General features: G+C 35.8%; 1 non-coding gene across 1 annotated transcript; it reads right to left on the bottom strand.

The window, feature by feature from the left end:
- Positions 1-6,030: 6,030 nt before the first annotated feature.
- ACRALDRAFT_t239 lies at positions 6,031-6,104 on the bottom strand. Its single transcript has one exon. It is a non-coding gene; the product is annotated as a tRNA-OTHER (tRNA).
- Positions 6,105-15,046: the final 8,942 nt, after the last annotated feature.

Here is a 15,046-nt window from a genome sequence, read left to right as displayed (position 1 = left end):
GGATATAGTTTAATTCTTTAAGTTTAAGTCTTAGTTTAAAGTTAGTATTTAGTTAATAAATATACTATGACTACTCTGCGATTCTAAGGTATTAAGCCTTTTCTATAATATTCTTTCCTTAACTAAAGTCTACGGACTTTACTTTTATTATAATTCTTCAACTTCTATACTTTTAAGGTAGTTAGGCCGAAGATACCACTAAGAAGTGTGAATGATTTAAGATAATCCAGTAGGATATATTAGTTATCGTAGGTAACTTTCGTATATATTAAGAGGATAGTTACTAACTTAGAAAAGAAGAAAGAGAGGAAGAGAGAGTGAAGAAGTAGATATATATAGATAAAGGAATAAAGAAAAGAAGGATACTGTATTACGCAGTAGACTTAATATAAGCTTTCTGCATTACGTAGTAGACTTAATATAAGCTTTTTACCTTACGCAATAGTTTACTATTACGTGGTAGACTGCGTTGCGTTATGCAATAGACTTTTGCTCTTCTCGTATTTTATATTACTAATCTTATATATTAATAATCAAGCCATAAATGCTTTATTAATATTATTAATATATATAGATTAGTATAAAGAAATATATATCTTTATGCTCCTTATTCTTCTGCCTATAATTATATAATAGTTATTAATAGCAGATATTAACACCCCCTCGTAAGCCAGACAATCTAGCTTAGATAGGATTTATTACTAAATTAATAGCTACTAACAAGTGTATTAGAGCTCTTCTTTTCGACTTTCTTTCTTTTATACAAAGAATAAGTCTATAGTATTTTATGCATACTATAGGTGAAAAAAGTATTTTAAAAACCCCTCTTTAATCTAAGAAATCGCCTTAAAAGGCAGATAATTCTTTAACTTAGGCAAAAACCCTTATAATAGAGAGAAAATACTCTAAGTATAATACTAGGAAAACCTATAGGGTAACCCTATATAGGTAAAAACCTACTTCCGAGGTAAATCTCTTATAATCTGAGTAAGAGATCCTGAGACTTTTTAAGATAGGCAAAAAGTTTAAAAATCCTTATACCTAGGTAAAAACCCTATAATTTGGGTAAAACCCTTCTAGGTTGAAATGTGGGAAAATAATATAGTGAAAAACCCAGTAAGCTTTTTATAATAGGAAAAAGGTTAAAAATCTATATAGTGGGAAAACCTAGAAAGGTGAAAAACCCACTACTCTCCTGATTTACTAGCCTTGTATATTTAATGATATAAGTTATTAATATAAGCTTGTAACTCTGCGAGTTTAGTTAGAAATACTCATATACCAGTTATGGTCTTATGTTATATAGTTAATAGCCCTGGTTATAATGATAATACCGTATTAAATATACGGTTATTATATTTCTATTAGAATACTAACAGCTATTATATTATCTGTTAATATGTTTATGAATTTTTAGGGATTAAGTAAATCTGTTAGCCCCCTCGTGATCTTATAAGATAATAGAAGGTTAATTGGCTTTTCTATACCGGAATCCGAAATAAGATCCTCTTGAGTATAGATAGTAAGAACTTCTTAGGTAGTAACGAAATATATATATATATATACGTCTTATACAGACTATATCAGCATAGGATTTTGCCTTAGCCCTCTTTTTAAAGCTATAAAATGGTCTTTTAACGGGTTACTTTAATACCTAGTATATAGATACTGTATATACTGATATTAGTCTATTTTGCATTACTGGGTAAAGTAAGGCACCTATTTCCTGTTAATATATTTTATATCGGCCTTATATACTTCTTTTTATAAAAGGAAATAAAGTATTCTTTAAGTAGTAATAGGGATATATGCCGTTAAAGACTTGAGTTATATGCTACTATAACCTTTAGGTAGTATAGGCTTATACCTTCCTTTCGGAATCAATAGTAGTTTAATAGCCTGAATTGGTCTTCTAAACCTCCCTATGGATAGAGATAGAGCCTTTTATAAGTATATAACTTATTATTAAGTCTTTTTCTCGCAGGACTTATAATATTTTATGCAGCTTCACTTTATATAATATTATATTCCTTAGAATGTTAGGAATTCTATTAGGAATTAATGCTAGTGATACGGGCTTTTACAGCCCTAATAATGCCTTGTCTTTTGGCCTGTAATAACGGCTTTAAGCCTAATAGTTATAAAGACTATTAGGCTATATAGATAACTTAATATCTATTTTAGTATATATATACTGTATAGCGTACATTAGCTGCTTTGCGTATACTCGCTGTTTGAGTTTATAGTAAATTATAGCTGTATAGTATCTAACCGAGATAAATTCTAAGGATACAGGTTAACGTATAGCTATATGCTTTATAGGTGATTAATTATAGTTTTAAGACATGAAAGTGCCCGTTTTTAAAACTATATATATAACCCACCGGGCCTTTATATTGGCTTTCCGGTATAAACGCATTTAATATATCTTATAGACCTACTACCCCCCTTTAGGTATATAGGCAGCGTTATATCCTCTTTAGGAGATATTATAGTATATATAATATACGAGGTATTCCAGGTTTTTCCTCGAATCTTAGCTTCTATAGCCTTTATTCTTTATAATTTATTCGGCCTTTTATAGGCTTCGCTTTAGATAGCTGGTTTATTATTATAGGATTTAAGTAAAGAGTAAAGGAAGCTATCATAAGACGAATAAGGAGGTCTACTAGTAGACTAAGGGAGGGGGTATTATGCTAAGATTATTCGTTAAGTTCCTTTAAGAAGATATAGGCATAGAGGTCTCTACTTATAGACCTCTGGGTGCCACTTAACAGGAAGGTATTAGTTATATAATCTCCTCTCGGAGTAACTAAGGGACCTTCATAAATAAGGTAGCCTTACTATAAAGGCTACCACCCCCTCTATATACTCTAAGCTAGCTCTTGTATTCTGAATACACGATAAGCCTTGTCTAAACACGAAGCCACCTAGTAGTTAACACGTAAGCCTTTAGAACCTCTTTATAAGAGGCGTTTATAGCTTACGCGATAAGCTTATACTAAGCACTGGTAGGAAGCCTAGAGACTTCTAACACGAATTAATAAGACCTCTTCACGCCTTTTATAGATTACCCCTCCTTTCTTTAACTCCTGCCCTTAGGAGTAATAGAGGTCTAGAGGTGATAAAAAAGAACGACTCCCTTAGCCCGGCTACTCTTCTATATAAAAAACTCCGCCTAATCTAGGAACCTCTTTTTATACCACCTATAGAATAACACCACTCCTAAAGTAAGTATTAAAGAAGGGCTTAACTAGAACGACCGTAAGTCCTACTATTCCGACCGTAATTAGTGGGTCTTAGTGGGTCTACGCGATAACGCAAAGTACCGTATATACTTCATACAACTACTTCGTACAACTACTTCGTATAACTACTTCGTACAACTACTTCGTACAACTACTTCGTACAACTACTTTATACAACTACTTCGTACAACTACTTTGTATAACTACTTCGTACAACTGCTTCGTACAACTACTTTTCCATACAACTACCTACTTCGTTTAACTACTCTGTAATTATAACCAAGGTACTTTATACCTCTACTATAACGTACAACCTATATACCTATATACCTAGGAAAATTATAATAGTTAATAAGATAAGGGAAGTGACACGATAGGCGGTATATATGTACCTATGGTGATTGTATGTACCTACTCAACTTCTATATACAAATTGGGTGTGATACTTAGGGGGATCGGACGTCACGTTATTGGCCCACTAATTACGGTCGGAATAGTAGGACTTACGGTCGTTCCAGACAAGCCCTTAAAGAATAAGAGATAAAAGTAAGAAATAAAAAGAAAACGGAATAAAGCTTATGAATATAAAGATTCCTCTTAACACTATATAGATAAACGTGATTATAAAGAATAAAGTGGCTTAATAAAGAGGATTATCCTAAGAGAACCTAACTAGAGGCTAATAATATAAAGACCCTATAATAGTAAAGAGACCACCACTAAGAACTATTCTAAAGGATTCTATTATAAACTTCTAACTCATCGTCTAATCTTTAAATAACTCATATAATATTCCTTTGCCTACTAGAGGCCTATAATCATAACTTATAACATATAAAAAGAGAAGGTGCTTCTAAAGCGGGAAGTTATAAGATATAAATAAGGCTAACTCCACGAGAGATCAGGCTGCCAGGCACCCACAGGCAACTCCTAACTTATCTATAAGAACTTTTCGTTAACTCCTAACTTTATTATTTTTCTTCTTCTTTTCCGTTATCGTCCGTCTTTATAATTTTTTATCGATAGATAACCATATATATAAGTTAATTCCCTGCTAGTAGCATAAAGCTGTATATACAGCTTAAAGTCTCTTATCGACTTCGCGGAGTCGGTTATCGGATTCGAATTCGTTCCTGGCGGCCGGGTAGTAGGAAGTGATAGATAGAACTAATATAGAGACAGTTTCTTATATAATAATAATATCGGCCTTAAACGTCCCTTAATATAAGTGCCGTGATAGTGCCCTATACGTGACCGTTACTAATATCGTGAAAGTTATAATACCTAACGTTAGTAATATTAAGAGTAAGGCCGCTAAGGCGGCCCGTAAGCTAGCTAAGAAGAAAGCCCGTAAGGTGGCCAAGGCCATCAAAAAGTCCCACGGGGTAGGTAATAACAATACTAGTAATAGTGTTAATTAATCGAGTATATAGGAGGACGTTAATATTATAATAAGTGGTGCTAATAGAGGATATAATAATAAGCACTATAAGGATAATGCCGCGGGTACGGGCGGTGATACCGCTATAACCGATACTAACGATAACGATGCTATTAGCGATAATAATAATAGTGCGGGTAGCCACTATAATACCACCTATAATAACGATAATAACGTGGCGAAGGAGGCTCCCGAGCCTCGTGTTATATAGGAGGAGGTTAACGGCCTGGACGTTATAACACTATATAGCCGATATGCTCGCTAATAGTTAGAACTAGAGCTGGATAATAAGAGTCGGGGGATATTAAATTCGCGGCCTACCGCGATAGTATCGTAGCTTCGTTTAAATGCTAACGCTATTAGGTGCGTAAATTAAAGTATTACTAAGTTATAAGTCTGCTGCTCTAATAGACCACTAGGTGGGTGCTAATAAAAAGGAAACCAGCTCTTAGTCTCCGCTGCTCGGGCCGCCACCGGCCTATAGAAGATACTGCTTAAGGCTATCGAGGACGGCGGTTTAACTAACTATAAACGGGTATATCGAATCTGGAACGTAGTGCCCTACTGCTGCTAACTATTTATGTTATTTATTTATTGGTTCTTACTCCGCTATCCTATATATATACTAGGAGCCAGAATTCTGACTATACGGTCCTTCTCTAATGCCTATAGGGGGGAAAACCGTAGTATAAGACTTAGGGAACTAGTATAAGACTTAGATAAAAACCCCTATACTCCCCTCTTTTAAGGCTTAGTGCCGCGTTAGGACCTTAACGACCCCGGTAGTGACTCGATATATATCCGAAACTCGTGGCTTCTATTCTAGGAAGCCTATAATGCTTTTTTTTACCCGTAGCGGCTTTAAAGCCGACTACATGCTCGATTAACGGCGCGCGCGTGATTGTCTTGGTTGGTTTTTGTGCGCCTTCTGTGTGCCCTAGGGCTAACCCCGCGGGCCCACTTACGGGCGACTTATATATGCGCTTCCTAGGGTTTAAAGCTCCTAAGCTTCCCTGTTCTATGGCTATAGGTGGAGCTAACGCGGGCTACGTGCCTACGCAGAACGCTTATATAATAGCGTAAAAGGCTGCCTCCGTATCGTGGAAGGGACGCCGCGTATTTTACTCACGCGCTCAGGGACAGCGCGGTACCGTCTTCTTGTTTTCCACGGTAGGGCGACCAACTCCCCCGTGGCACCTGTTATCGACTAGCGAAGCCGGGCGGAAGGTGGGTTTAACGGGCCCCCTATTTAACCCTTATCGTATATGCTAAGGCAGATAAGGGCCCCCTAGAATAGGATCCGAGTAGCGTAAAAAAGGAACGGGTTCCCTCTTTTGCGTGCGCCTTTAGCCGGATTCGAACCGACCCGGTCCTCTGACCGTGTGCTAGGTGTACCACCACTATACCATAGAGGCGCTGCTAACTATATAACAGGTCAAAGCATTAACTAACTAAACCAAGCTCCGTAAGGCTCTATCGGAGTTTAAGGAAGAGAATAAGGACGGGTTGAAAGATAAGGCTAATAAGAGGCGCCGTGCTAAGCAGAGGGTCGCTAAGGAGGGGGAGAAAAAGGCTTAGGTTAAGTAAGACTGGCGGGATAAAATATCCGACTATGCCTAGAGGATTACGTATAGTCTAGAGTACCTGGTATAGCGGGCGGAGTAGGAGGATAAGCAGTAAGGGGGATAGGCGGTAATAGGAACTATAAGTGCTATACTATAAACGACGGGAATAACTTTTTTTTTTTTTTGTTTTTTTCTAGAGTATAACGATACTAATAATTAACTAAGGCGCCACTATATAGCAGACCTATACTAATAACGACTAACTGACTTAATACGGTGTTTAACTATAGTACTATTCTAAGAGGGAGTCCGGTAGGTGACTCTTAGGCTCGTAAGTATAATCTTCGAATATATAGTCCGCTTACTTAATAAGGTACTCGCGGCGTTTTCTATTATAATAGTGACTAAGGATTTTTTCGACTTTATACTTATCCGACTCTTAAGGCTCGATATTAACTTTTATAGGGACGGGTAGAGGCTAACTATTACGAGAGACCTAAGGTTCTAAAAGCGAAATAGGGAAGACGCTATAAATCTTTATAGATAAAGGGAGTTCTAACCGGTAGGCTAACCCGTGGTTACCTACTATACTAATAACTTTAAAGGGACTAAGGTATTTATCGGAAATTTTATAACTTAGCCGACCTTACTTAATATTCTTCGAAGAAAGCAATACGTAGTTACCTACTTAGAAGTGCTGGTAGGTGTGACCGGTATTATAATAACGTTTATAGGTCCTTTACGCGCGCTGGATAAGGACTTATATAGCTTAACGGTTTTATATTAGGTGGTCGGCACGCTATTCGGCTTAGGCAGCGCGGACTTCTCCGGACTTAGGTAACTTAATCTTATTAGGACCTTAGGGGTTAAATCCTATAAGGGCGAAGGCGGGAGTCTAGCTAATAGCGGGATACCAGGCTATATTATATATAAACTAAGCGAGGGATAGCTTTTTTACCTAGTCGTCCTACTAGAGGTAATAATAGGATTAAAGGTAGTATTCTAAGTTCTAATTCTAACGTTCCGTCTAACCGTTAGTCTAGGGATAGAAGGTAGTAGATAACCGGCGGTTAATACTAAGACGACGATAAAGGGTGGTCTAAAACTTACTAATAAAAAGGGAGCCCTAATCGGAGATAATCCTATTAAGGAGACTAAAAGTACTAAAAACGTATAACTATAGGAGGTCGGCGAGCCTGTTTACTAATAATCCACTACTATAAGGGATATATAGGGTATACTTAGTTAGATAGTAAATAATAACTAATACTATATCTCTCTTTTTACCCTAGTAGGTAACCGGGGGGAGGCTAGTAATAAAGTTAATAAAAATCTCTTAAAAAGGACGGCTTAGAATAGGCAAACTAGTAAGGCGGCTATAGGGTTTATAGTGCCTAGGCTTAGTACGCTAATAGATAGGATAACTCGGGATAAACTTCTTAATATCCTAGGATATAAACTCCTAGAAGAAGGTGTTAGAAATACGCTTATTGGTTCTACCTATACTATAATGGCTAGTAGTAGGGGCGTCGTGAAGGGCTTATATAACTGCTTCTCGAAGACCGGACTCGTCGGGGATAAAAAGACGATCGCGAAAATAGACCACGCTATTAGCGTCCCGAGCCTATTAGGTGGGTAGTTTATTATTAGTAGAATAAAAAGGGTTATCTTTCTATGCTTTAATAACTTCCTCCCTTAGACTTAGTAGAGTAGGCTTCTCCCTATTAGCGAGCTTTAGGAGGCTAACGACGAACTTCTTTATAAAATCTTTAACTAAACGGCGCCTTTCTTAATCGATTTTAGCGGGGTTAGCGGCGTGTTAGGGCTTTTAGGATAGTCTATTAGCAGGGTTCTGGACGCCTAGACGGTAGCGAATTTCGAAATTATAAATAGCTAATTCCTCTAATTAGCGGGTATACTATACCTTAATATAAGGCTTATTTAAAAGGTAGCGATAATTTAAATAGTTAGTAAGGACTTCGACTAGGGTCTAGGTATAGGCTATATAGTAACGCTAATAACGGAATGCTTTATAAATAGCTATAAGCTTAGTATTAGAGGTTAGGTAGTTTAACTTAGCTCCTCGAAACTTATAAAAGAAAAACGTAACGGGTCGCTAAGTACGGTCCGCTAGCTAGCTAATAACTATACTAATTACGAAGTTAAAGACGTCTAGCTTAATTCGAATAGGAAGACGGGGGTCGAAATAGCGGAGGACGGGGGCGTCTTAGAACGTATCTCGGAGTTTCTCGAAAAACGCTCTTTATTTATCGGAAAGGGTAAAGACCCCTAGCTAACCACCCCCTTTTAATAAGTCGGTAAGTGGCCTAGCTATCTTAGAGTACCCCTTAATAAAGCGGCGGTAAAACCTAATAAAACTAATAAAAACTTATACCTTATTAATAGAATTAGGCTCCTCCTATTCGCGAATAGCTTCTACCCGTATAGGGTCTATATAGACACTATTAGGCTTATAAATAAAACTAAGAAACTCTACTTCCTAATACTTAAAGATATACTTTTCCGGGTTCGCGTATAAAGACTAATCTCTTAACCTCTAAAGGACCTCGTATATATATACGCGGTGGGTCTCCTTATCCGAACTATAAATTAAAATATTATCTAAGTAAATAATATAAATAATACCTATAAGACTATATAGTACCTTATTAATATATCGCTAAAAACTAATAGGGGTATTATAAAGTCTAAAGAGTATAACTAAATACTTAAAGTAACTATACTTAGTCCGAAATATAATTTTCCACTTATCCCTTTCTTTTATATATAGCCTATAATAAGTATCTTTTAAATCTAACTTAGTATATACCTTCGCTTTAGATAAGCGATCTAAAATCTTATAAATAAAGGGGAGGGGGGTATAATCCTTACGAGTAATCTTATTAAGTCCTCTATAATCGATATAAAGACGAAGCTTACCTCCTTTCTTTAGGATAAAGAGTATAGGGGTATTAGCAGGGCTAATAGAGTTTCGAATCTAACCTTTAGCTAAAGCGTCTTTAATATACTATCGCAGAGTCTCTAACTCTTCTTCGGTAAGGGTATAGATAGGACTAAACGGTAGAGTCTAACCGTCTTCTAACCTAATAGCGTGGTCCTACTTATAGTACGGCGGGAGGCGACTAGCCTTAACGATATCAAAGACGTTTATAAAATCTCGATACTATTCGGGTAAAAAGGACTCGGGTAACTTCGGGAGGGCGTTAAAGGTAACGTCCTCTAGGGGGATATTAGGTTCGGGTAAAACGTAATCAGAATAGGCTAGGGTAAGAACGGAATTAGAACGGGCTATTAGGTCGGAATCGGGAATAATAACACGGCCTATATAAAGGGTATCCTCCTAGGGGGTTAGTACTAAGTTAACTAATCGGATAATTACGCGGGCGCGTCTTCTTTCTTTTTTAATTTCTTTGGGACTTTAGACTATCCCTCTCTTATTAATAGCTAATCTAAAGTCTTTTTTATCGATATAAAAATTCTAAAGGCGGTCAGACTAATCGATATAAGGATTATAGGAAGTTAGCTAGGGGATACCTAGAAGGACTTAAGAACCTTTAGTAAGGTCGATAATACGAAATAAAGTATAATATATATAAGTATGGCCCTAATTATCGGTGGCCTTAATAAATAAAGTAATAAAACCGTAGGTGTCTTTTTCGACTTCGGAAAGTCCCTAATTTAGACGCTCTAGGGGGCTAGTTAGGTGGATACCTAGAGGTAAGGCGTGGCGGTTAATAAGGTTAATACTGGCTCTATAATCTATAAACACGAGATATTATTTTTAATTACCGCCTAACCGTATTAGGAGATTAGTCTTAAGGGTCCTAGTTTCTAGGGACGGCGAGCTAGGCGGGGACTAATCCTAGGAGGCTACTAGTAGGTTATTAGCTTAGACCTAACTAATAACTTACTTCTTTAAATTAATATACTAATTATTAGGATTAGACTAGGGCGGGGGTATATAGCGGGTAGGCGGAGTATAAGTATTATACGGCTAATAATTATTATTACTAGGCGTATTAGAAGCGGAGGCGCTAATAAAAGCCGAATTAGCTAATTTAGGGTATATAGACTTATAATAACCGAACTAATAATAATAGTAATATTCGACTTCTAAGAGGGGTTAGCGTTTAGTAGAGTCTTAGGGGGGACTCTCCGTTAATAAGGTAGTAGGAGGACTATTCAAAGAAGGCTAAGTAGAAGTAAAGGTAGATAGGGTAAAGGAGGATAGTATGGCGGGGGCAAAGGTAAAGGGCTAAGAGGATCGCGAGCTATTATTAGTAGCTACGCCTTAACGGAAAGCTGGATAATAGGCTAAGGGGCGGCTAAAGGTAAGTAACTCGACCTTTATTAACCGGGATAAATTAACTTTAGCTTAATAAGCTAAAATACTAAGGTGCTTATAGTCCCGAGGGAGGCTATTAATAGTGATCTGATCGTGAAGGGGCTTTTATAGCTTTATAAGAATAAGCTATATACGCCACTTATCGGGGAACTCTAAGGAGACTTTATTAAACAAAGAGTCTAGTCGATTAAGGAACTAGCTATAGAACTAGTTAGGGCGTTATATAGATTAATCTAAAAAAAGCTATTCCGTGATAAATATCTTATAAGTATCGTGGTTTATTAGCTAGCTAGTAAGGAATTTACGAATATCGACCTATTAAGCGGGCTTCCCCCCTTTTATAGGGTTATAGACTCTCCGCTAGTAGGTATACTACCTAGACTTTATTAAAGGCAGGAGATACCTACTAGTAAAGTATACTTTCTGCCTCTTAGTAGTAAAGTAAGAATAATCTAAATTAAACCTTTCTTATAGCTCCTCCACGAAGGTCTAGAACTAATCGTAGGACTTATTATCCTACCTCGGGTTAGGGTAATTAACTTTAGCCTAATTATTACGCTCGCGCTATAGCGATAATAAATAACCTTAACTAGGGGGCGAAAAGGAGTCTTAACGGCGACGATGCTTCCGGCGGTTAGCTAGTGGATAATCGTTATCTAGGTCTTCTCTATATTATAGACGACGCAGCTTTTCTTTATATCTTTCCTAATCTTTTCGGCTAACGATCTATAATAGGATAGCTTTTAATTATTTATCGGTAAGCTCTTTAACGGGAGTATCCTCCTACTAAGGGTTATAATACCCGACTAAAGGATAAAGTGGGACCTAAGCTCGAGGTCTAGGGTTAGCCGGGGGTAAGGAAGCCTCTTTTCCTTTCCCTTTTAGAGTTCTTAATAATAGGTTAGAATACTTAACTTAGGGAGGGCGAGCCGCTCTTAAGGACTCTCCCTAAGTATAATAAGCTAGCGGAGGTTAGAACCGTTCTGCTAGACGATATAAGGACGGTATAGTAGCGATAGTAGCAGGACTAGGGATTCCTAGGGGTTATCTATTAGGAGGTAAAGGACGGGAGGCTATTATAACGGCGTTACCGTTAGATTCTTTAGGATTAGAAGGCGGGTTACTAAGTCTAGAGCTCTTAGATTCTGGTTTAGGATTAGGAGGAGGATAGCGTTTAGGGCCTATATTACGATAAAAGGCGAGTTCCTACTAGGAGGATAATTAGTAAAATGCTTAATTAAAGTCTACTAATAGCTTCCGATAGTCGTTATACCCGTATAGAAGGGGAGAATGAATAAAATATTATAGGATTTAAGTAAGGAGTAAAGGAAGCTATTATAAGACGAATAAGGAGGTCTACTAGTAGACTAAGGGAGGGGGTATTATACTAAGATTATTCGTTAAGTTCCTTTAAGAAGATATAGGTATAGAGGTCTTTACTTATAGACCTCTGGGTGCTACTTAATAGGAAGGTATTAGTTATATAATCTCCTCTCGGAGTAACTAAGGGACCTTTATAAATAAGGTAGCCTTACTATAAAGGCTACTACCCCCTCTATATACTCTAAGCTAGCCCTTATATTCTGAATACACGATAAGCCTTCTCTAAACACGAAGCCACCTAGTAGTTAACACGTAAGCCTCTAGAACCTCTTTATAAGAGGCCTCTATAGCTTACGTGATAAGCTCGTACTAAGCACTGGTAGGAAGCCTAGAGACTTATAACACGAATTAACAAGACCTCTTCACGCCTTTTATATTTGTATATAATTTATAGTAAAGAGTAAATACTCTATAATAAACTGCTAAAGACTTCCTTAAAGGGTATCTTCTGATTAATATAGTAAGGCCTTACTTTTAGATCGTAATCTGATCTTAGGACTTAGAGATAAAGTCCTTATAGCTTCCCTTTTTGGAAAAAAGATAGGAGCACTACTCCTAGATTAACTAGAGGGTCTCTGGAATTTAGAAATACCCTTTTACCTCCTATATTTAGATATATAGAGGAATTTTAACGATTCTATTAATACAGCGGGTCTTATAATAAGAGACTAAGTCTTGGTTGGAGTCCTGATGCCGCTATAAGTTATAGCCCTTTGAATAACTTTTAGTGTTATTATGATTTGTCTTTTTTGGATAAAGGAATTTTCTTTTGCTGGACCGCTTTTAAGGGGAAGTTATAGTCTATTATTCCTAATTTAGAATAGTTAATCAGACTCCTTGCGCTGCTTTAAAGACTTTTGGTTATTTATATAATAATATATAAACCGATTATTATATATATACGCTTTTAAGTTCGTTATTATTTCTTATAGAAACCGAACTCCGTATAGTTATATAAGCCTATTTATAGACTATATAAGAATCGTAGTTCTGATTTTCTAAGATTAAGGTCTGTATAATATAATACGTTATAGACTAGTAAAATCTTTTCCTTCGAAATATCAGGCTTTTTAATTTAAAAGGCATTTATAGTACTATAATTAAATTAAGAGGATAAGCTTAATAGCTTTTACCCTAAAGGTATTGTTTTTTAAACCTGTATAGAAAGCTAGGTCTTAACCTTTATAACTATACTAACCATAGCTTATAACTTAAGCTATATGGTTTCTGCGTATAAGGGACTTTTATAGGTAGAACGTCTATAATAAGACGTCTTAGTAAAGAGACTACTTCGCTGCCCCGAATTGCTTTTAAGCGATACAGTTCTTATATTTCTAACCCCTTCTTTGGATATAATTTATCCTTTAGCGAAGAAGAGTATTTTAAGTAAACTGCTAATGCCTTAGGTTAAATAACCTAACCTTTTATACTTTAAGAATATAAATCCTTTAAATAAAAGCTTTTCTTAGCTTTTATATTACTGTTTTCTACCCGGTCTATTATTGGATATATAAGTCCTAGACTATTTTTAAAGGTAGCGTTCTTTGCTTCATTCCTTTTAAGATATAGAAATCTTCGACTTTTAACGTAGATAGTTATAAGGTTAAATAAAACCGCTATAGATATAAATATAGTATATATCTAAAGAGTTATATAATAATAATATTATTATTAAGTCTCTTTATTCCTTATAAAAGGTAGGAAGACTTCTTAGCTATAGAAAGGAATAGATCTAAGTAGTCCTGTAAAAAGGATTATGTTCTTAGTTCCTTAAGGCTTTATGCTTTTTATAGATATTCTGATACTATAAGCCTAATACCCTCTTCTGCTCTTAATAGGATATAATAGATATAATTAATGCCTTTTTAGATAAAAGTAAAGTAACTTCACTATCGAAACAGTAACTCTGTTTGATATTATAAGGCCACGAAGATAATACTTCGTTTTATTTAATTCATTAACCGATTTTATAATAAGTTTATTATAAATAATAGAAGGTTTTACCTCTTCTATTTCTTCCGTAATATCCATAGCTTTTTTAGGTAGGTATAGTAAATAGGATAAATATCCTAATATTAGAATCACCGGTAATATTACCAGGACTATCCAAACGTTATAGTTTTTTAAGACAGTAAAGTCATATTATACTCTGAATTTATAGAGACGAGATTTATAATCTTTTTATCTCCTTCAGATATTAAATCCCTTTATAGATAAAGATATAGAGCCTTATTTATCTTCTTTTAGTAAGAGGTATATATAAAGTCTTTATTACCCCTTTTCTTTATTAAGAAAAATAGGAGCCAGGCTGAAAGACATAAAGTCTTTATTACCTCTTTTCTTTATTAAGGAAAATAGGAGCGACAGTTAGAGCCTTAATACTCCTTTAAAGGACTTTTCCTTTAAACTGTTTATAACTTAACTCCCCTTAACCTAGTAGGTATTAGGGTATTATTTAGGGTATATAATAAAGCAGAGGTATCTTGCTTTAAAACAGTTATTATAACATCCTTATTCTTTTTATATCTTTTCTTTTTAAGGATTTTTTTCTTTTTAACTACTTCCTTTATTAAGAAGTAAGGTAATAACCGTTAAATACTTCTCTTTATTAAGAAGTATAGTAATACCCGGACTTTGTTCCACTTATCGATTAATATCGATATATAAAGTTATAGACTTATAAAGGGTACTCGTCGAATAATATAATAAGGGCCTGACTAGGGAGCCTAGACGGATTAATATCCGGGCTATAGAATATGGCTGGATGTGGATCCATGGCTATAACACCAAAGCTCTAAGTACCATACTATTTTACATATACTATCTAAGTAGCAACGTACCTACCTACGTAGACCATTATAAGTACCTGGACACACCACTTTTAGGTACGTTTATTCATAAAGACATAGGTGGTATTGCTGTTAGTCTGAGGCCATAGAGCTGTAATTGCCTGTACGAAGTACACGCGCCCTTCAGAGTTCTGTGTTCTAATGGTTTAGGCACTAAACTTCTAATATAGTACGTATAAAGTAGGTATGGGTAT

The sequence above is a fragment of the Sodiomyces alcalophilus genome (genome assembly GCF_042370955.1).
Source record: "Sodiomyces alcalophilus JCM 7366 unplaced genomic scaffold ACRALscaffold_7, whole genome shotgun sequence".
Taxonomy (NCBI): domain Eukaryota; kingdom Fungi; phylum Ascomycota; class Sordariomycetes; order Glomerellales; family Plectosphaerellaceae; genus Sodiomyces; species Sodiomyces alcalophilus.
Note: the sequence above shows the minus strand (reverse complement) of the source record. Positions and strands in the feature narration are given on the sequence as shown.